The following is a 21,560-nucleotide window of genomic DNA, read 5'->3' on the forward strand; positions in this document are numbered from 1 at the left end:
ACTCTGGTATCCTCATGCCTGTGAGTCACAGTGAGAGCTACTGCAGGGGGATTTATTTTAGTGACAACACAGCCTGCTGGGGGGAGAGCGGGTGATGAGGAGAGACCCGGCTTGGACACGGCCAGTTTGTAAATCAAATCCAAGCCCACGCTCCTGTTTGCTGTGGCATTTCTCCCCGCTGTATTTCCCTGCACTTTCTGAGGGAGACATCAAGCCTGTTTCTGCATTTGAGGCATTATTTACCGGAGTTAAGGAGGGTTTACACGGGGGCCTGAAAGTCTTTGTGTTCTTTGTGACTGGATGTTAACAAGCAGACATTGGAGATGGGGCAGAGGTGCTCGGAAGAACATGTTACATAAGACAAAGCCCACAGCCTCTTTCCTCTCCAGCCACTGCATCTTCCTCACACACTGATGCATCCATCCATTCATTCATTCCACAAGCACGACTCAGAGCTCATTTACTGGACTAGGCAGGTAGAAATTAATAAGACTTGATACCTGCCCACAAGGCACTCCCGGTTGAATGGAACAAAGCCTGGTACACAGACCACCACAATATGGTTAGCAATGTAAGCATAAAGATGCTAAGGACACACCAAGGGGAAGCTTCTGGCTCAGGGTGCACAGGGAAGGGGCCAGGGAGCTGGTTTGGAGGCGTCTAGAGGGTGAGATGCCTGGGTTTTGCCTAACAAAGAGAGTGGGAGAAGGGCATTCTGGGCTGAGGGACCAGGTACACAAAGGATAGACTCATAGCCTGGTGCTTCTGGGGGTGCGGGGTGGGGTAGGAGGTGGGGGACTTGTCCCTTGCTTGGGGAGAGGCCACGAGGGAGAGCCACCTTCAACCCCTTCTCTGCAGGTCTTATGCTGGAATCCCACAGCCTGCCCCCGCTCCACACAGCTCCCACCCCACCACCCTGTGGCCAGAAGTACACCCACAGGGGTTGGAGGAGGTCTGCAGTCCCAGGCCCCCCTGATAGCCTGGCCCTCACCCCAGCTGCATTAACTCTAGACGGCACCTTCTTCCTGCCACACCCCCTGGTTCCTGGATTTTCATTTCATTCTTATGTCCCTTCCTTATGACAGTGAGCTGGGGTGAGAAGTGGCCTTCCCCAACTCTCTGAACGTCCTACTCCACCCTCTGACCTTTGACAAGTCCTGCTGTCCCCTGCACATGTACCATCATGACCAGGACACAGTGGACCCTCCAATGTGCCTATTGCAAACAGGACTAAGAGGGAGAATCTTTGCTTTGGGAACTTATTCAGTCCTCCAATTTCCCGTCCCTTGAAAGCCATCAAAGGCGTAATTAAATGAAGTGCAACTTCTAAGGGGCTACTCAAGAGGTCTGTTTGCCGGAGATGCCCCCAAGACAGTTTACTTTTCATATTTTGATAATAAAGACCCCGAAGACATCTGACCCTAATGTTTACACAGGACCCATTATTGGGGCCTCGTTGCTTACTAAGAAAACAAGGCTGGGCGTCGACTTCGCACAGCCCCTGGGTGTCCATGTCGGGATGGAGTCTCTGTCAGGCTTTGGTGCTGACAGATGGGTCGCGGAGGAATTGCTCAGCACGCCCACCACTGCCTTGGTGGCCCGTGGCTGCTTCCCTCCATCAGGGTCAATTTTTTAAAAAAAATGATTATTACTTTGGCCGAAAGCCCAACGACAAATGTGGCTTTTGTCCAGGAGCAGCCCATAGGCCAGAGTCTGTTATTTCTTCTCCACCCCAGATGCTGTAATGTGATAAAAAGGACATTGTGACCCCAAAAGAACCCGATTTCAGATCTGAGCACTCCTTTTACAAGGCTGCAAATGACAACCTGAGAGAAGCAGCAAGAGCCCCTCCCCTCCCCGCAATGGCTTACGTGGGCTCTTATGTGGCTCTTGAAATGGTGTCCGAGGGTTGGGCTTCCACAGACAGACTTGGTTTCCAAGGGAAGTGATAGCAGGGACAACTTTACCTGGTAAGGCCTCAAAGAAGTCACTCTGGACCCCTTACAGGGAGTGCAATGGGCAGGGGGCACAGCATGGCTCTGTGGCTGTGGTTCTGGGCATGAACCATGGCTCAGCTTCTCATCAGATGCGAAATCTTGGGAGAGGGGTTCAAGCCGCTCCCAGGATGGAGCGGGGGTGATGCCCACCCTGCTGCAGACACAGGGGCTCATGTGATGACCCCAGGGGAGGGCCCAGACAGTCTCCAGGACCCAGGAAATGAAGGCAACCCAGCCCTCCTTCTGATATTCATCGCTACCCAGCCCTTGTTTGTGCTTTCATGTCCATCCTCCTGGGTGTCTTACCCGTGTGTCTTGCTAGCCCATGTCGACCTCTCTCTGGGAGCTGGTATTGCCATCACAGACAGACCCAACTGCTTACCAGAGCAGTCAGAGTGGCCCTGGGGGGCACCCCAACACTGGGATTGCCTCGTGAGTGTGGCTGATCTGCTCATGAGAGGAATGAGTCAGACAGTTAGGACCATGTCTAAAGCCCAAGGGGAAGCTGTCCTGCTCTAACTGCTTGGATGGGCAAAGCAGAATCAGGCTGTTTGATGCCCAGGATCCGACCCTGCACCTTGTTTCATTTCCATCTCTCTTGAGTAAAGACAGGAGGGTCCAAGGAAGAGCTCATGGTGGCCATGTTTCTGCTGATGCAGATTCCATAGTGAGAAGGTCCGAGCATCCCCATGGGATGGCACACCTGCTTTTCTCCAGCGCCTTCCACATGCTCAGAGAAGGGTGGGATTAGGTCCATGATGCTACCTGATTTAGGATCTCAGGTGGGGCTCCAAGAACAAAGTGGTGAACATAGGGGTGTTAGTCCAAAGTGAGGAGCAGCAGGTTTGGGTGTGCACTGGGACTACCTGGATGTCAAGGCCCAAAGAAGGGAACTGCCATCTTGCTGGCTTTCAGGATCTGAGCCCAGGGTCTTTCTATTAGGGCCCTTATACATTGGTCCCCTCCCAAAGGTGCCTCTGGTCTCTAGTCCTGATCAGGTGCGGGGTTCTGATCTTGATGGATGTGTACTCCCTCAGCCTCCCTCCCCTCCTACTGCCCATGGGCCAAAACAGACCTCCAGGCCCAGGGAGGGCTGTCTGGGGCTGTGGGGCTGAGGAGCCTCCTGGCTCCATTCTTGTCTTCTACCTGTCATTCATGTCTTACGCTGGGGCCAGAGTTTGGAAATGGGTCACAAGATGGTGAGTGGATAGGAGGCTGGGACATTGATCCAGGTGCGTGGGGAAGGGAGATGTCTACAGGAGGGGGTGGTGTCTAGAGGAGGGGTGGGGTCTAGAGGAGGGAGTGGTGTCTAGAGGAGGGTGGAGTCTAGAGGAGGGTGGAGTCTAGAGGAGAGGGTGGAGTCTAGAGGAGGGAGTGGTGTCTGGAGGAGGGTGGAGTCTAGAAGAGAGGGTGGAGTCTAGAGGAGGGCTGTGGGAACTCAGGCCAGAACAGAGCAGCAACTCAGGTCAGGAGTGAAAAGGGGCTGAACTAATAGGTGCTCAGCAGGAAGTAAGAGGTCACCATGTTCCCAAATCAGCCCTGAGCTCACAGTGTTCTGTAAATGCTGTGCAATCAATTGGATACATGGCCTTCTCTGATATGTATCATGATGGCAGGTGGATGACAATCAGGCATCCTGCTGTGGCCTGAAGATTTGGAGACAGGGACCTAAGAATGGATGTTGATCTTTAGATCTCTACCCCTAGACCTGCCTGTCTGGCCCTGACCACAGGACCCCAGGACCTCACTCACCCACTAGGGGAGAGTCCAGATCAGGCTCTGAGAAGGCCAGGCCCTCCTGAGAACTGCTGTCTGAGCCAAAGCCTGAGGAGGGCTTCCTGGGCCTGCCCTACATATAAGCCTCAAGTCCAAGGTGTGCTGCCTAGAGCCTGAGAGTCTGAGAAGCTGGCTACAGTTTGGGGTTTGGCTGGGACCATTTCCTGCAGGGCAGTTTGAGAGCTGCAGGTGTCTTTTGAGAAATCCCAGGAGCCCCCAAAGGGCAGAGGGTCCTAGGACTGATGGCTCCCTGTAGAAATGGTTTATCACCTCCTCCCTTGTGATCCTGATCTCCTGGAATGGAGCTGCATGATGAATGTTCCTCCTCTAAGCTCCACGTCCTGAAGCATCTCCTGCTCCCTGCAAGGCTGAGCCAGGTGAGGAGGGCCAGGTGTCCCAGGAGCTGTTGGAGGTCAGGTCCCTTGCTGGCTCGTTGCAGGATGGTGTCTGTGCAGTCGCAGGGACATTGCTCTGGGAGGTGGGTCAGCTGTGGAAGGCTGGGGGCCGTGGAGCCAACCCAAGTGAGCCCCTCTGAGTCAGCCTCTCTGGTGAGTTTCTGGTCCCTCCTCCCCTGACCTTTTCCCAGGCTATGGCACCCAGATTTATGGCTTGATCTTGAGCTGGACTCCATCCCTTGTGACTCAGCTTGTGGTCCTTCCTTTCCACAGAGACGTCCTGCTCCCCTTCGGGGTCACAGCGTCATGGCTCCTTTCCTCAAGCTTTGACTCTGAGGTTCATGGTGAAAGGTAGAGTTGTGGAAGAGGCCAAGGTGTGGCCCAGCCCACACAGGTCGCAGTAACTCTTTCCAGCTCCTCCTGGAAGAAAGAGTGATGCCTTGTTGGGCTCTGGTCCTCTGTGCAGCGCTCCTATCTAATGCTCCATGGGGTGCAAGAAGAAAAGGTAATATTAGCTGTGAGACGAACTAGCACTGCTGGTACTTGCCCTGTGAAATTCCTGGCCCCAGCCCTGAATGTGTCTATGGAATCCTCACAGGTTGGCAACCAGCCAAGTGTCATTCCTCCCTCCTAAATATACAGGGAAACTGAGGCTCCAGGTGGGGAAACTGAGGCTCCAGGTGGGAAAGGGCCAGGGTTAGGTCATCCTCCAGGAAGCCATCAGACAGAGGTGCAACCCTGTCCACTCAACCCCAGCGCCAGTCACTGCTCCGTGCTCCTCTTGGGTTGGAGAGAGCCCCCCTCACAGGGATGGAGCTCCATGGGGAGAGACTACATCTACGCTGAGCGGAGAAACCCCCACCCCTGGGAGGAATGGACCCGGGAACGGGGGAAGCAGGCTGAAAACCAGGAACCCAACAGATGTGTGAGAGGGTGAGTAACTCAAGCAAAAAGGCCCCCAGTAGGTTGGGAAAGGGGTGAATGATGGTGGGAGGGCAGACAGGCCAGGGATGAGCCTGCCTCCTGCCCAGGACCAAGGGAGTCCCCGGCTACTTCTACCCTTTTTCAGTTCTCTTCATTTGCTTAAACTGGATGCACCCAACTCACTTTTCCATGAAAATAGAGTCGGGATCATTTTTGTGATTTTATTTTATTATTTTATTTTATTAAATTTTTTTTTATTGATGTATAGTCAGTTACAATGTGTTAATTTCTGGTGTACAGCATTATGTTTCAGTCATATATACACATACATATATTTGTTTTCATATTCTTTTTCATCATAGGTTACTACAAGATACTGAATATAGTTCCCAGTGCCATTTTTGTGATTTTAATTTGCAACGCCCAAATCTCATGCACGTGCACATCACGTCATCTGACTGTCTCTCCTTTCTTATGCAGTCTCAGGCTGGAGAGCAGTGGATGGGGCTGGACTTGGATTCAGAGATGTGGATTCACAGTTCAGCGTCGCCTTCTTGATTTGCACCCTCCAGCAAGTGACATGATTTCCCGGAGCCAGCTTCCTCACGGTAAATGGGAGGTGATTGAAATAACCACGGCCCTGGCCTGTTAGCAGGTTTGACGTAACAGAAGTCCTTTATAAACTGTGACTATAAGCAGGGACTCATTTCACATACATTTTTTGGTGGCTCTGGCCCTGGGCCCTGGTGGCACAGCAGTGAACATCTGGGACCCAGCCCCTGCCATGGCAGAAAGCCAGGCTGGTTAGGAAACTGCCAGGAAGAGAGAGGAGGAGGCCTGGACATGTGCCTGTAGTTTGCGCACCAGAAGCGCGGGAGCTGAGGATGCATGCGTGTCCTGGGCCTGGAGAGATGCTCTGCTCTCAGTGGGAGATCTTCCAGAGGTAGGAGCCACATCCCAGGAGCACCAGGGGAGCACAGAGCACCCAGGGGAGCACAGGGGCCCTCCGTGCCAGATCACAGAGAGGACAAGGCAGATGTGGGCGCCCCCACCCTACTAAGTGAGAAACGTGTTCCCATGGCATTGCAATCTCTTTTCTGAAGATTTCTAGATGTTACGTATCCCTTTGTTCTTGTGCATGCTGAACAACAGATGAGAAATTCCAGATTGCCACAGGATGGCTGGGGTATACCCTGGCCTATCTACTCCGAATGTTTCTGAAGGGTGCAGAGCACACTACTTTGAGCCCTGGGGCCTCGCAAACTCTCTCAAGGCAGGCCTGCGGATCCCCCTGAGACTCAGAGGACAGCACTTAGTTTGGGGGCCCCAGACTTGGTTTCCAGCATGCCCAGGGATCAGTTTGTGCCCCCTCACCTACTCCTGACTTCTACCCATAGTCTACATGTTTATTCCAACCCAGCTTCTCCAGGCCCAGAGCCCCTACTCACACCCAGCTCCCTCAGTCAGGGTCTACCCTCTGCCCTTCGCCCTCTGCTGATGATGAAGTGTCTTGTCTTGTTACTCCGGGCAGTGGCCAAGGTTTTGTCTCCCACAAACCCAAACTTATGTGTCTATGCCTAATGTGCCCTGATGGCATTAAGCATCTCTGCTCACCTGGTTCTCTGCTACTGGGACTCCTCACCGACATCAACTACCCACAGGCCTGGAAGTAACCTTCCCAAAGTTCTGGACCTCAGAGCATCTCCAGTGAAGAATCCAGCAGGGCCTTTTCTACAATACTTAGGTCCGAGGTCCATGTCCACCCAGAAGGAGGAGAAATGGGTGCCCTGATGTGCAGTTTTCTTGACTAAGTCTCCAGTTTTTCATGGCTTTGGATCAACTAAGACAGAGGCAAAGAGAGGTGATTCGGCCTCACCTGCTGTCTGCCCGCCCCACTGGGCAGGACTCCGGGCCCTCTGCTCTGGTCTTGCTAAGCACTCTCCTGACGCTGCTCTCGAGGCCTCAGCTTCCTGCCCGCACAGCTGGCCTGTCTCTCCTTCTATGTCAATGTCCCAGATATTTCGAACCTCCCCTCCCCAAGTGAGTGAAGAATCAGCTCAAGGAGTGAGAACTGTTTCACTTTCCACTCAGATCAGTGCTCAGTATCTGCAAAGCTTCAGTGGACGAGGGGGAGAATCCCTGTGGGTTAAGGGAGGCAGCTGGTGACCCATGGCTTCACCATCTGAGGACTGAGCTCATCTCACCAGCTTCTGTCCAGAAGGTGCCTGCTCATTGACTTGTGGTCTGGGGAGCCACAGCGATGCCTGGGGCTCACAATTCAATGGCACTGCCTGACCCCAGTCACCAGAACCCAAATGCTGGTGCCTCGACTATTTCCTTTCCTTCTTGCCTCACTTGTTTGCCACATGTTTGCCACATCCTTACCGTGTTCCCTCTGTCATGGTGGCAGTTCCTTCCCACCTCTCTGCCCACAGCCCTTTCCCTCGTGTAGGTCTCATCGCCCCCCTCCTGGACTGTTTAACAACATCCTATCCGGCCCTGGTCCCCAGGCACCTTCCTCCAGGCCATCCTTTCCTTAGCAGCCAAACAGATCTTCCTAAATCACAGTTGGGTCCCCACTCTCCAGAAAATTTAAGAGCCCACGCATCTCACTGCCTATACAGACCAGAGAGGGAGCAGCACCCAGGGCACACCTGCAGAGGCCCTGCAGGGAGGCTCCCTGCTGCCCTGGCCCCTTGTTCTTTCCGCTGCACCTGCAACCTCCCTTCTAGGGCACTCAGGGGTCTGCCTCCCATCGTGGCTTTGTGGGCTTGGCCTTCTATTTCTCCATCACATTCTCTTTCTTGATGAATAGCTCCATCAACCCACTCACTCAAGCAAGAAAGCTGGACCCATCCTTAGCTGCATCTTCTCTCCTTACCTATCTCATCAAACCAGCCTCTGGGTCCAGTTAACCAGAGCCCTGATGGTCCTCATGTCCCTCTACTTGTCTCCTGGCCCAAGTGACCATCACTTCTGGACCATGAGGGTTGCCTCCCAATGGTCAGCCCTCCCACCAGAATTTGCTGCCCTATGTTCAGTCATCCTCTCTACTGTTGCTGGGGTGATGGTCAGCCTAGTGACACAATCCAGTCCTTTGGCATGGCCCATAAGCCCTGCTCCATCTCCCTCCTCAGCTCCAAGCAGACCTGCGCAGCCCATGGCCAACCTTGCTTGGTTCTTTCCCCTGCATCCTGGCCTTGGTGCATGATGCTGTCTTTGCCTGGAACATTCGTAACCTCTTAACCAATAAGCTGCCGCTGGTCCATCACTTCTCAGCATGAAGCTGTGTTGCCTCTTCTAGGAAACTGTCGTCATTCTCTGGGTCTGATGTACTGGCTCTCGCTTCCTCAGCACTTTGTCCTTAGTTTTATGTGCTGGAGAAACAAAGAAATATAAAACAGAGCCCCTCTCCTCAAAGTATCCAGTCTAGACCTAACTGCTTCTGCAGGGATTACTTCTATCACCTGCATCGGCAGGTTTCCTTGTGCCACTATATCATTCCAATAGCACAGAAACCTGCAGTGAAAGCTGGATCTTTAGAAATATGAATATGGGTGGGGGAGGGTATAGCTCAGTGGTAGAGTGCCTGCTTAGCTTGCACAAGGTCTTGGGTTCAATCCCCTCTACCTCCATTTAAATAAATAATAAAAATAAATAAAATTAAAAAAATAAGAATATGCAGTTTGTTTCCCACCCCAGGGCCTTTGCACTGTCTTGACTCCTTTCTGAGTTGGCTTCCTCCCACAGGCCTTCTCTGGCTACATCTTGACCTCACATTCTTTCCTCCAGCTACAATCCCACTTCTCTGCTCCTCTTTTAAGGAACATTTTTGAAAGTGGCCTAACACCAGACTTTTAATTCCTGCCCCATTGCTGCCACATCCTCACAAGTTGGCACCACCCGAGGCAGGGCTTCCATCTCACTGAGGACACCACCAATCATACTGTTTCTTAAGCCCCACACTCAGGAGTTCACACTCCTGCCTGGTCTGTTTCCCACACAGTGCCCATGGTGGTGGCTTCTAGGTCATGATCCTGCCCAGAACCACCAATGGCTTCCCACTCCTTGTTGAATAAAATCCAGACCTCAAACCATGGCCCCTCTGGTCCTTAGCACCTCCTGCTCTGCCCTCAGTCACCTCACTGCAGCCACACTGACCTTGAGATTCCTGCCATATGAAGCTCATTTCCTACCCCAGGATCTTTGCACTGACTCCACTCCTTCCTGGATGGTCTTCCCTCTGCTATTCTCAGGATGCACCCTGACATCACTCAAGCATGTTTCCTTAGGCCTCCCCTGGCCTCTGGATTCAACATCCCCCCTGCACTGCCCACGCAGACACTCCCTGACAACAGCAAGTTTCATTTTATTCATTTATCTCAGGATCTGACATGATTTACTTGCTCACTTACTTGTTGCCTGTTTCTCCTTCTGGAATTGTAAATGCCTCAGTCAGGGCCTCTTCTTTCTTCATCATCACCTGACCCCATGCCTGGCTGGTTTTCAGCTCTGAGGGAGGGAACTCATGGACAACCGGGGCCCCAGGTACGTGTGTGTTTCTTCCTACTTCATGGCATAGCTCACCATCACTTTCTGCACCTAAAGCTTGGGAATATTGTAATCAGCTTGTGTTTGCTGGTAATATATCTAGACAGAAACAGATATTCTGCAGGAGAAGAGAGAACTCATAAACTTCTGTTTTTCCCACATCCTTACATTTTCCTTTCATAATTTTTAACCACTGGTTTGCACACTAGTTTGAGATCTATACAGCCGTTTATACCATCCCTTGGCAAGTGCTTGATCAGAGCTTGAGCTGGGGAAGCCAAGGCAGGAGCACCTTGCAGGGAGGGTCGTGTCACCCTGATTCCCCCTGAAGTCCTGAGACCTCAGAGATGCCCTGCTCTGTTATCTATGTGTCCACAGTCCATAATTCGTCATGGAATCATCATTGCTAATATCAAGCACATGTAGAACGTCTACTAAGTGACCCGCACTGGGGCAGCCACTGGAAAAATTTTGATACTCAAGGGCTTCGTGAGTCTTTGGGGGGAATTTCTGAATATTTTCATGTAAACAAAAAGCAAGGGATGGATCCCCTAAAACAGGTCCTAGGAGTTCAGTAATTTTCCCCCTGTTGGGCTGAAAAGAGTGAAGATATTAGAGAGCTGTTGCTTACCAAGCTGTGTGGTTTTGGATGTCAGCAATATTCCAAGATTTTTTTTTTAATTGAAGTATAATCAGTTGACAATGTTAGTTTCTGGTGTACAGCATAGTGATTCAGTTATACATATACAGACATATATTCCTTTTCATACTTTTTCATTATAGGCTATTACAAGGAATTGAATGTAGTTCCCTGTGCTACACAGTAGGACCTTGTTGTTTATTTTATTTATAGTAGTTAGTATCTGCAAATCTCAAATTCCCAATTTATCCCTCCACTCCCCTCTTCCTTCCTGATAACCTTAAGTTTGTTTTTTATGTCTGTGAGTCTATTTCTGTTTTGTGAATAAGTTCATTTGTGTGATTTTTTTCCGAGTCTGCCTATAAGTAATATCATATGGTATTTTTCTTTTTCTTTCTGTCTTATTTCACTTAGTATGACAATCTCCAGGTCCACCCATGTTGCTACAAATAGCATTATTTCATCCTTATTTTCGGCTGAGTAGTATTCCATTGTATAAATATACCACATCTTCTTTATCCAGTCATTTTTCAGTGGACATTTAGGTTGTTTCCATGTCTTGGCTATTGTAAATAGTGCTGCTATGAACATTGGGGTGCAAGAATCTTTTCGAATTAGAGTTTCCTCCAGATATATGCCTAGGAGTGGGATTGCTGAATCACATGGTGAGTCTATTTTTAGTTTTTTAAGTAATTTGAGACTTTTTAAAATTCTTCCCTATTTTTTTTTTTTGGTAAGATTATTCACTTCTCACTTGAAGAAACAATGAGGTATTAAGTTTGAGAGTACTTGCTGCTTTGTCAGCTCTCTTTTGATAAGGATTTTTTGCTTTTTATTTTTATATTAGAAAAAAAAAGAAGTTTCTTACAACACTTTGGAAATCCTACTTTATGCTTTCATGTTTGCTGTGGCACGGCCCTCAGGTCACCTGTGGGGTCTGGCCTGGCCTCCCCTGGATCTGAATCCTCCACCCCGGGTGGCCTCGGCTTGTCTCCCCTGCAGGGCTCATCCCTGTGTCACCTAGAGGGGTCCAGCACTTGGCCTGGCTTCTGCTGTCAACCACAGAAAAAGACATTTGCCTTATCTACTCTCCAGGCTGTGGTTTTCTTTCTGTAAATGGAACAGAAGGAAAAAAAAAAAACACTGCAGTGACATGATAAACCTCAGGGACAGTGTGTCTTCCATTGGGACGTTTCTATCTTATTCCTGATTGGTTGTTTTCTTACCTTAGTCAGCTTTCCCCAGTCCCCAGTGCATGTGACACACACTCATACAGCCCAGGGTCACCCTCAGCCTCAGCTGGCTCCAGGGGAGGGTGGGCTGTCAGAGGTGGGTGTGTGCCTGGCTGTTAAAGAAATGGCAGCCTCAGCTCTGCTGCCAAGGGACTTACTCATTGACTCATAGAGTTTCCATCCGTAAAACGAGGTAAGCCTATGCGGAGAAAGGGGAACCCTCCTACACTGCTGGTGGGAATGCAGTTTGGTGCAGCCACTATGGAAAACAGTGTGGAGATTCCTCAAAAGACTAGGAATAGACTTACCATATGACCCAGGAATCCCACTCCTGGGCTTGTACCCAGAAGGAAATCTACTTCAGGACGACACCTGCACCCCCATGTTCATAGCAGCACTATTTACAATAGCCAAAACATGGAAACAACCTAAATGTCCATCAACAGGTGACTGGATAAAGAAGAGGTGGTATATTTATACAATGGAATACTACTCAGCCATAAAAACCGACAACATAATGCCATTTGCAGCAACATGGATGCTCCTAGAGAATGTCATTCTAAGTGAAGTAAGCCAGAAAGAGAAAAAAAAATACCATATGAGATCACTCATATGTGGAATCTAAAAAACAAAAACAAACAAACAAACAAAAACAAAGCATAAATACAGGACAGAAATAGACTCATGGACAGAGAATACCGACTTGTGGTTACCGGGGTGGGGGTGGGGTAGAGAGTGGGAAGGGATAGACTGGGGTTTCAAAATTGTAGAATAGATAAACAAGATTACACTGTATAGCACAGGGAAATATACACAAAATGTTATGATAAATCACAGAGAAAAAAATGTGACAATGAGTGTGTATATGTCCATGAATGACTGAAAAATTGTGCTGAACACTGGAATTTGACACAACACTGTAAAATGATTATGAATCAATAAAAAATGTAAAAAAAATAGACAAAAAAAAAACAAAAACAAACAAACAAAAAAAAACGAGGTAAGCCTAATGCCTATCCCACAGGGTTTAGGGACACATGAATGAGATATATGTGAGTCACTCTGCATGGTTCCTGGCACAGAGCCGGTGCTCAATGAATGCCAGTTGTGATGCCTCCCACTCTGAGAGAGTGGGTTGCAGTGCAGCGTGAAGTAGGTGATTGGTTACGTTGGGGATCCTCGCTGCCTCTCATGAGAGGCATGCTGAGGCCAGCCTCAGTCTTGGAAGTTGGCTTTCCCACAGCAAAAGGAGGTGGATTTGAATGGTCTGGTCTCCTTGTTCTAAGAACTGTGGGACTTGAGTGGGGTATTGGATTTACAGAAGAAATTACAGCAGCAGGTGTGCCACTGGAGGGGACTGGTGGCAGTCTTGTGTCCAGGATGCTCAGGGTAGTGGATGCCAGGAGTCCACTGGTTGGAAGTCTGCCCAGATGCCTGGTGTCTTGCTCCTCATATCTCACCTGCCCTGCATGTCCTTCTACTCCATCCCTACGCTCCTGTCCCCCCCCCCCAAGCCCCATATGGAGAGCAGTGCATCCAGATGGAGGTGGGCAGTAGTGGCCTCTGGGGACCATCTATCCTGGTGTCTGAACTGGCTGGCCCTCCTAGCAGCCATTAGAGTGCAAATGTATAGTCATAAATGTTAATAGAGATAGGCCAGTGCTGAGCTGGGATGTAATGGAGTTTCAAACAGTGGTGGGGGCAAGAACTGGGGAGAAGGCTGCAGGTTCCCCCATGACCTTGGCTGCTACACAATTTCCCATGCTGGCGGTGGGCAGGGACACATATGGAGCACTGAGGCTTGTGAGCAGCTGGGCAGCGACCGCCTGCCTGGCATCTGCGACTGGCCCGGGGTCTTGTCTGTGGATTAGCGAGACTCCTACTCCCTACACACACACACACACACACACACACACACACACACACACACACACACACAACCAGCATAAAAGAGCGGACAGGTACAGATTACTTGATGTCTCTCAGGCAGCATGGGAAAGCTGGTCTACGGTGCCAGGAGCAGCCCTTGGAAGAATGTTTCATACAGGGCTTGAATTCTTGTCTCATGGATGGTCTCATAAAATGTCCCCTGGCGGCTGCTTGGGCCAGTTGCACCTGCTTCCATCTGACATTTCTGGCAGAGGAATTCTTGAGGCCCCTGGACATCATTAACCCTCAGAATGGAGTGCCTGAATGTGACCCATTACTTGGATTCATGAGCTTGTGGCTGAGGCCTTGGGATCTGTGTCCAGGTGGCTCAGATGCAGGGAGCCTAGAATGCTCCAGGCCTGGCAAGAAGCTATAACTGGAGCTCTTTGCTCATCCTCCAAAAGGAAGGACTGTGGTGACAATCATTTCAGGCCTGCTGCAAAAAGGAGCTCTGGGAACATGTTTCAAAGGTAAGCATGCTGGTTCAGATCTCAATTTTCCTAAAAGTTCATGGCCTTCGCAAGACCTCTGCCCATCTGTGCATCAGTCTCTGCTTCTGTCGCTTGGGAATAGAACATAAGTCACTGGGAGGGTCTGAGGACTCACCGAGCACAATGCGAGACTAAAATTGATCCTCCATAAATTAGAGCTAACGTGATGGTTACTGTGGATATCAAAGGCACAGAAAATAGAACAGATACATTTGCTAATTTGAGTTTAAAGAACTTAAAAAAAAAATCCAGTCCCTGTTCTGCTTATCAAACCCCAGCCAGCCCACACCCTTTCTTTTGTAAGCCATCATGTCTCAAGTCCCTCACTGAGGCATTCACCACCCTGGAGGTGTGGACCGTTTTATTTACTGAGCCTTTGCTGTGTATCTGGTGCTGTGCTGAGCACATGGGCTCTCTCCATTCCTTCAGTGTTGCGGAGTTCTGGCAGTCTTGGGCCTTACTAGTTATATGACCCAGGGAGAGAATTAACTTCTCTAAGCTTCAGTTTCAACTTCTGTAAAAGGGTGCAGTGATTGTCCCTGTTAAAGCTGCTGTGAGAATTCAAATAATATTGTACATTTAGTGAATTTTGCATGGTGCCTGGCACATGGCTAGCCTTCTAGGGGCACAAGACAGAAATTGAGAATATCCTCTTATAAGCTACTTACGCTATATGTGAAGTGGTATATTGTTATATGGATGTGAATTTAGATTGTTTAAAAATATTTGTTGTATTGTGACTATGTTCTGAGGCAATCACATTTTTTTTTAAAGAAGTAATAATATGCCAAGAAAATAAAGTAAAATTATATAAAATGTACACTTACAAGTAAAGGAGGTAGAAACATAGAAGATAAAAGAAACAAAAACAAATGTAAAGGATAAACAATCAGTTACAAATAAGATAGATATGAAATCAGTTATACAAATAATCATTTTCAATATTAATTGTTTAAGCACATGAATTTAAAGACAAGGGTTATCAGAAAGAATTTTTAAAAACAAGGTCAAGTAGATGTAACCCACCTTAAGTATAAAGGCACACACCAGCTTAAAGTAAAGAGATGGAGAAAAGATACATCATGGTAATACTAACCAGGAAAAAAATGGAGTATCTGTATCAGTTTCAGAGAAAACAAACCTTTGAAGGAGAAAGATTATTAGGGACAAAGAAGGCATTATATAATGATAAAGAGGCCAATTCTCCAAGAAATCATAATAAATTCATAATAATCCAAATGTGCATGTAAATAACAGAGCATAAAAATGCACGAGGCAAAAATGGATAGAAGTGAAAGGAGAAATAGAAAAAAATTATCCTTTTAGTTGGGGACTACCATACCCTTCTGCCATTAATTGATAGACCAATAAGACAGAAAATTAGTCAGGATGAAATCAATAAGATGACGTGAACAGCACCGTGAATCAACTTAATTGAACTGATATTCTTAGAAAAACAATTCTAACAATAACAGAATATACATTCTTCTCAAATCACATTAATGTTGATTAATATTGACACATTCTAGCCATAAAACACACCTTTAAAATTTAAAAGAATAATAATCATACAAAGTAAGTTCTCATACCACAGTGGACTTAAACTAGAAATCAGCAACACAGATAGATGGAAAATTCCCCAATTTTTGGAAATTTTGCAGCACACTTCTAAATAACCCATGAATGAAATAAAAAGTCTCAGAAAATCACAGTGTATTTTGAAATAAATGAAAACTAAAATACAACTTATCAAAATTTTGAGGATGCAGAAAAAGTGGGTCTTAGAGGAAAATTCATAATATTAAATGCATATATCAAAAGTAGGAAAGATCTTAAATTAATAATCTAAGCTTTTACCTTGGGAAACCAGGGGAAAAGATCAAGTTATACATAAAGCAAGCAGAAGAAAGAAAATATTTAAAAATTAGAGTAAATATCAATAAAATTGAAAAGGAGAAAACAATCAACAAAATCAAAAATTGGTTCTTTTAAAAGATCAATAATAGTGATAAACCTTTAGCCAAGCTAACTGAGAGACACAGAAAAATTCAAATTACCAATATCAAAAATTAAAAAGAGGTCATCACTACTGATCCCATGAGCATTAAATCAATAATGAAAGAATACCATAAACAGCACTTTGTTCATAAATTTGATATTTGTTCACAGATGGATGATTTCCTGAAAGATACAACCTACCAAACTCATTCAAAGAGTCAATTAATATAATATATTAAATAAATTGGATTAATAATTAAAAACCTTTCAGAAGAAAAATTTAAAAAGAAAGTATCAGACCCAGATGTTTTCACTGGTGAATTCTATCAAACATTTAAGGGAGAAATAATATCAGTTCTCTATAATCTCTTCTAGAAATTAGAAGAGAGGAAATACGTCCTAACCCATTTTATTGAAGCCACATTACCATAATACCAAAACAAGATAAAAAATAGTACAAGCAAACTACAGGCCAATTTAAAAAAAAAAGAAAAGAAAACTACAGACCAATATTTCAAAGGGATGCAACTGCAAAAATTCTTAATAAAATGTTAGAAAAAAATATTAGAAAACTGATTAAGCAACAATAGGAAGGATAATGTATCACAACCAAGTGGAATTCAATTCAGCAATTCAAGACTTGTTCAATGTTTATAAATCAGAAAATGGATTTAATCATATTAACATACTGAATAAGAAAAATATGTATTCATATAAATTGATGCAGAAAAGCATATGTCAAATTCAATATCCATTCATGATAAAAACTCCCAGCAAAGTAGGAATAGAAAATAATTTCCTTAACTTAATAAAGGGTATATTTTTAAAAAGTACTCCTAATACCATGCTTAATGATGAGGAACTTATGCTTTTCCTCCAAGATTAGAAACAAGGCAAAAATATCCTCTCTAAACATTATTATTCAATATCATGCTAGAGGTTCTAGCAAGTGCAATAAGACAAGAAAAAGAAATAAATGATATACAGACCTTAAAAGTCATAAGGAAACTGTGTTCACATATGGCATGATTTTCTAGGTAGAAAGAACTAAAGACCCTACAAAAAACAAAAGCAAAATTTCCTGGAATGAATACACAAATATAAGATGGTAGTAAGATATGAAGTCAATTTATAAAAGTCAGTTTCTTTTCTATTACCAGCAATGAATAATTGAGATTTGAATAAAACATCAATGCTCTTTGCAATAGCACCAATAATTAAGTATTGAGTTACAAATCTAGGAAATATATACAAGATCTGTATGTGAAAAATTATAAAAATGTTATGAAATAAAAGAAAGTATAAATTTATTTTTATAAATGGAGTAAGTAGTCCATGTTTATGTATTAGAAGTTGTTAAGATGGCAATTCTTTGTAACTTGATCTTTAGATTCAATGTAATCCCAATAAAAATGCCAGCTATATATTTTGTGGATATCAACAAACTTATTCTAAAATTATATAGAAAGACAAAATGTTTAGACTTGCCAATACAATATTAAAAAATAACAAAGTTGGAGGACTCACCCTACCTGACTTCAAGCCTTACTAAAAAGCTACAGCAATCAAGACAATGGAGTATCAGCAAAATAATAGACACACAGACCAATGGAACATAATAGGGAGCCCAGAAACAGACCCAACAAATATAGTCTACTGATCTTTGACAAAGGCAATTCAATAGAAAATGAGTAGCTCTTTCAACAAATGGTGTTAAGACATTCAGATATCTGTACCCAAGAATTAACTCAAATGGATCATAGCACTTCTATTAGTTTCCTATTGCTGTTGAAGCAAATTACCACAAACTTGTGGTTTAACATGGACACATCTATTATTTTACAGTTCTGGATGTTGGAAATCTTAAGAAGAGTCTTACTGGAATAAAATCAAGGTGTTGGCCGGGCTTCATTCCTTTCCAGATGCTCTAGGGGAGAATTCTGACATTTATTTTTTCTTTTTCCAGCTTTATAGGCTGCCCAGATTCCTTGGCTCACAACCCTCTTCTATCTTCAAAGCCAGCAATGGTTAGTCGAGTCTTTCTCATATCACATCACTCTGATCTGACCTGCCTTCCACCTCCTTTCACTTAAGAACCATTGTGATCACATTGGGCCCACCCTGATCTTCTGATAGTCCATGTTAATCTCCCCATCTTGAGATCCTTAACCTAATCACATCTACAAAGGCCCTCATTCCATGTAAGATAGCACATTTGCCACATGCCAAGGTCCCCACAGCCTCAGTCCATTAGAGGTTCAACCCAAGTGCAAAATTTCATCTAAGTCTTAACAAATCGAAACTCTCAAATCTCCTCATTTAAATCATCTAAATCAGATATGGATATGACTGGGTGTAATCCATGCTCTGGCATAGTTCTGCTCTATTGTCCAAAATTCTTTATTCCATTTTTACGACATTCTGGAATGGGCAAAATGATAGAGTTAGTAATCAGATCAGTGATGGCCAGAAGTTTGGGGATGAAGGAGAATTGAACAGGTGAAGCATAGGGGAATTTTTATGGTGGCGAAACTATTCTTTATGATACTATAATGATGAGTATACAGCCCTAGGAATTTGGCAAAACCCACAGAACTCTGCAGAATAAAAATTGGACTTTAATGTATGCAAATTTTAAAAATCAACTTGGAAGTCAGTGGATGCCAGGATGGACTAAAAGCTATGACAAAATTTTAACAAATCTGACCTCAAATGTATGAAATAACCTCACTGGACAGATAGGAGGAAAGGTGCTGACTTTAGAAATGAATGTGGACTATAAGATCAAAGGCAAAAAGATCTGTATGAAAGCACTGCGCTCTAGCTGGTAAAGTTGTTTCCCACAGTGGTATGGACTAACAATTCTAAAACTGCTACCTTTGTATCCTGGGATCAAAAGTTAACGGATGATGTTTAGTGAGAACAAAGCTTCTAACTGTTGGAGCAGGAGGTTACAGACAAGCAAGGGTTAGGGGAAGGGTAGAAATCCATGTGGTACTGGTTTAGAGTTGGAGATGTATTACCTCATGATGCCTTAATTTAGGTACAGAGGATACACACAGAAATGGAGATACGTGTACATACACAGCTAGCCCTTGAACAACACAGGTCTGAACTGTGTGGGTCCATTTATACACATTTCTTTTTCAGTAAGTATATACTGTAGTCCTAGATGATCCATCATTGTTTAAACCTGCAGATGAGGAACCATGGATACAGAGGGCTGACTGTAAAGTTTTAAGTGAATTTTTGCCTGTATGGAAGGCTGGTGTCCCGACCCCTGCATTGTTCAAGAGTCAACTCTATTTGGGTCGGTATACTCACATGTATTTCTTTGCTGTCAGTTGAGAGGGCCTGGAAGTAGTGGCATCCCAGTATCAACAAGCACACATAACACACAAATCTTGGTTTCTAATACCATTCTCTAATAAAAGGAACCAGCCTTGGAGAGATGGTTGATTCTAGGACTGAGACATTGTATATTCAAGAAGAGCGGAGTACTTCTGAGTGCCAGAATATGAGTTCACATACCTGCATGCACACAGTCATTCGTGCTCATGCTCAATGATGGAGGCATGTCAAAGGGGCATGGCAGCGAAAGAGCTCTGAATGGCCAAAGCTGGAACAATTTAAGCAATAAAATAGGTAAAGTAGTATTAGATTATAACTCAAAGTATAAAATAAATATCCATGAAGTCATAGTGACATCAATACATGATTGAATAAATAAATAAAATGGTGGAGAATAGACAAAACTTCTGTGCAGAAGAATTCCAAATAATTTATGTAAGATATTCCCCTATCAAGGAAATGGATTATAACTCCCACTTCTTACCTTAAGTGCAGGATGTATGCTGTGACTCTCCTTTAAAGAGAACCATGTAGAAAAGGGGGAAAAAGAGTAACTGTACAGTAGAGAGACCTGACAAATACTACCTTGGCCAACGATGAAGGCAAAAAGCTAGTTATATTGATGGCATGTACCTACTCTATGATGTGACAAGTACCATCACTATGATGGCAATTTACCTGTGTGCTTTTCTTCTCAAAACTCCAAAACTTTGTCTAATCATGAGAAAAATAATAGGCAAAGCCATTTGATGGACATTCTACAAAACGCCCAATGAGTCTTCCTCAAAATTCCCCAAACTGTCAAATTCATCAAAAACAAGGAAAGTCTGTAAAACCATCACAGCAAGAGGAGCCTGAGGAGACATGATGACTAAGTGTAATGAACATCCTGGATGGGATTCTGAAACGGAAAAAGGATATTAGGTGAAAACTGAGGAAGTCTGGATAAAACAGACTTCAGCTAATAACTATGTATCAGTGTGAGTTTATCTGTTGTGACACATGGACCATCCCAATAGAACGTGTTAACAACTGGGGAAACGGAGGGTGGGGTGCAAGTTATCTTTATAACTTTTCCATAAATCTGAAACTCTTTTAAAAGTAAAAGTTTCCTTTATAAAAGTGAGTAAGATTAAGCAAGTGAAAGGAAGTGGGTGGGAATAAAGTGGGGACGGGAGGCCTTCCAGGCAGAGGGAACAGTAGATGCAGAGGTGGAAGACATGGGAAGAGGACAGAATGACTGGTCCATAGAAGTTCTTCAAAAACATGGACTGAGGGATGTGTTAAGGACTCATTTCAACTTTATTTAGTGCTACTGCTCTTTAAAATGTTAATCACATCCAATTGCTTTTTCCTCTGATGGGAACTTTCTTAACTGAGTAAACACAAGCAAGCACATGTTTTCAGCCAGCCACATCTGTGTGTGTCCTCTCGCTGAGGACACCTGCAGCTAACTTGAACACGGAGAGATGTCAGGGAAGGTCCATGTCCAGGTGGGGCATGGGATGGGTGAACCCAGGGGACCCCAGAGACTGTGAGGCCAGCTAACCCTGCTGGGAGGCCACCCAACCCTGCTGGGAGGCCACCCACTCTGTCCTGCTCCCTCCTGCACAGTCAGGGCCAAACATCAGGACCCCTGCCGATGTACTTTCTGCCTCTGCTGCAACCCTGGGGCCACCAGCCTCCTCAAAGGGGGCCGCCAGAGTCTGAGTTCCTGCTCCCTGCCCAGCTTTGCCCTCCTGGGAACCAACTGAAGAGCTCTGTTCTTGGACAGCCAAGGTCAAGGGTCTAATTTATGGTGGACCACTTAATGTTTGCTCCAGCCGTGGCCGCAGTGGGTACTCAGATCCCAGCCAGCTGCCTTCCCACGGAGGGCTGTGGGATGGTAGTGACTCTGCTCTGATAAACCAGCTCAGCACACATGCCCTGGAGCTTAAACCAAAGGCCATGTGGTCTCCAGCATGGATGAGCACATCAGAAGGGGAGTTGGTTGAAATCCCAAGGTCATTTTAATTACCTGCACCAGTGTGGAATCTCGAGGCCCAGGTACACAGTGCAGCCTCTGCAGTTCACAGCCATTCTCAGACCATTGAAAACTGGTGTTCATCTTCATACTTTCCTCAGTTATTGGCTTCACTCTGCTAGCACAGACCTTGACTTTTATTACAGCTCAAAGATATGCCTTTTAAGGATTGAATCATGTTCAATCTTCAGCAGCTGCTCTATGAGGCTATATTTTCAGACAGCATAGGCTAATTGTTGTGTGATCGTAAAAA

At 45.5% G+C, this 21,560-nt stretch overlaps 1 long non-coding RNA gene across 1 annotated transcript; it reads right to left on the reverse strand.

Annotated features, from left to right (window-relative positions):
• Positions 1-6,871: 6,871 nt before the first annotated feature.
• LOC140699746 (uncharacterized) lies at positions 6,872-9,697 on the reverse strand. The gene is made up of 3 exons (XR_012077995.1): positions 9,508-9,697; positions 8,262-8,469; positions 6,872-6,932 (listed from the first exon to the last, which is right to left on the reverse strand). It is a non-coding gene; the product is annotated as an uncharacterized lncRNA (long non-coding RNA).
• Positions 9,698-21,560: the final 11,863 nt, after the last annotated feature.

This window comes from Vicugna pacos, chromosome 11 (assembly GCF_048564905.1).
Source record: "Vicugna pacos chromosome 11, VicPac4, whole genome shotgun sequence".
Lineage (NCBI taxonomy): Eukaryota > Metazoa > Chordata > Mammalia > Artiodactyla > Camelidae > Vicugna > Vicugna pacos.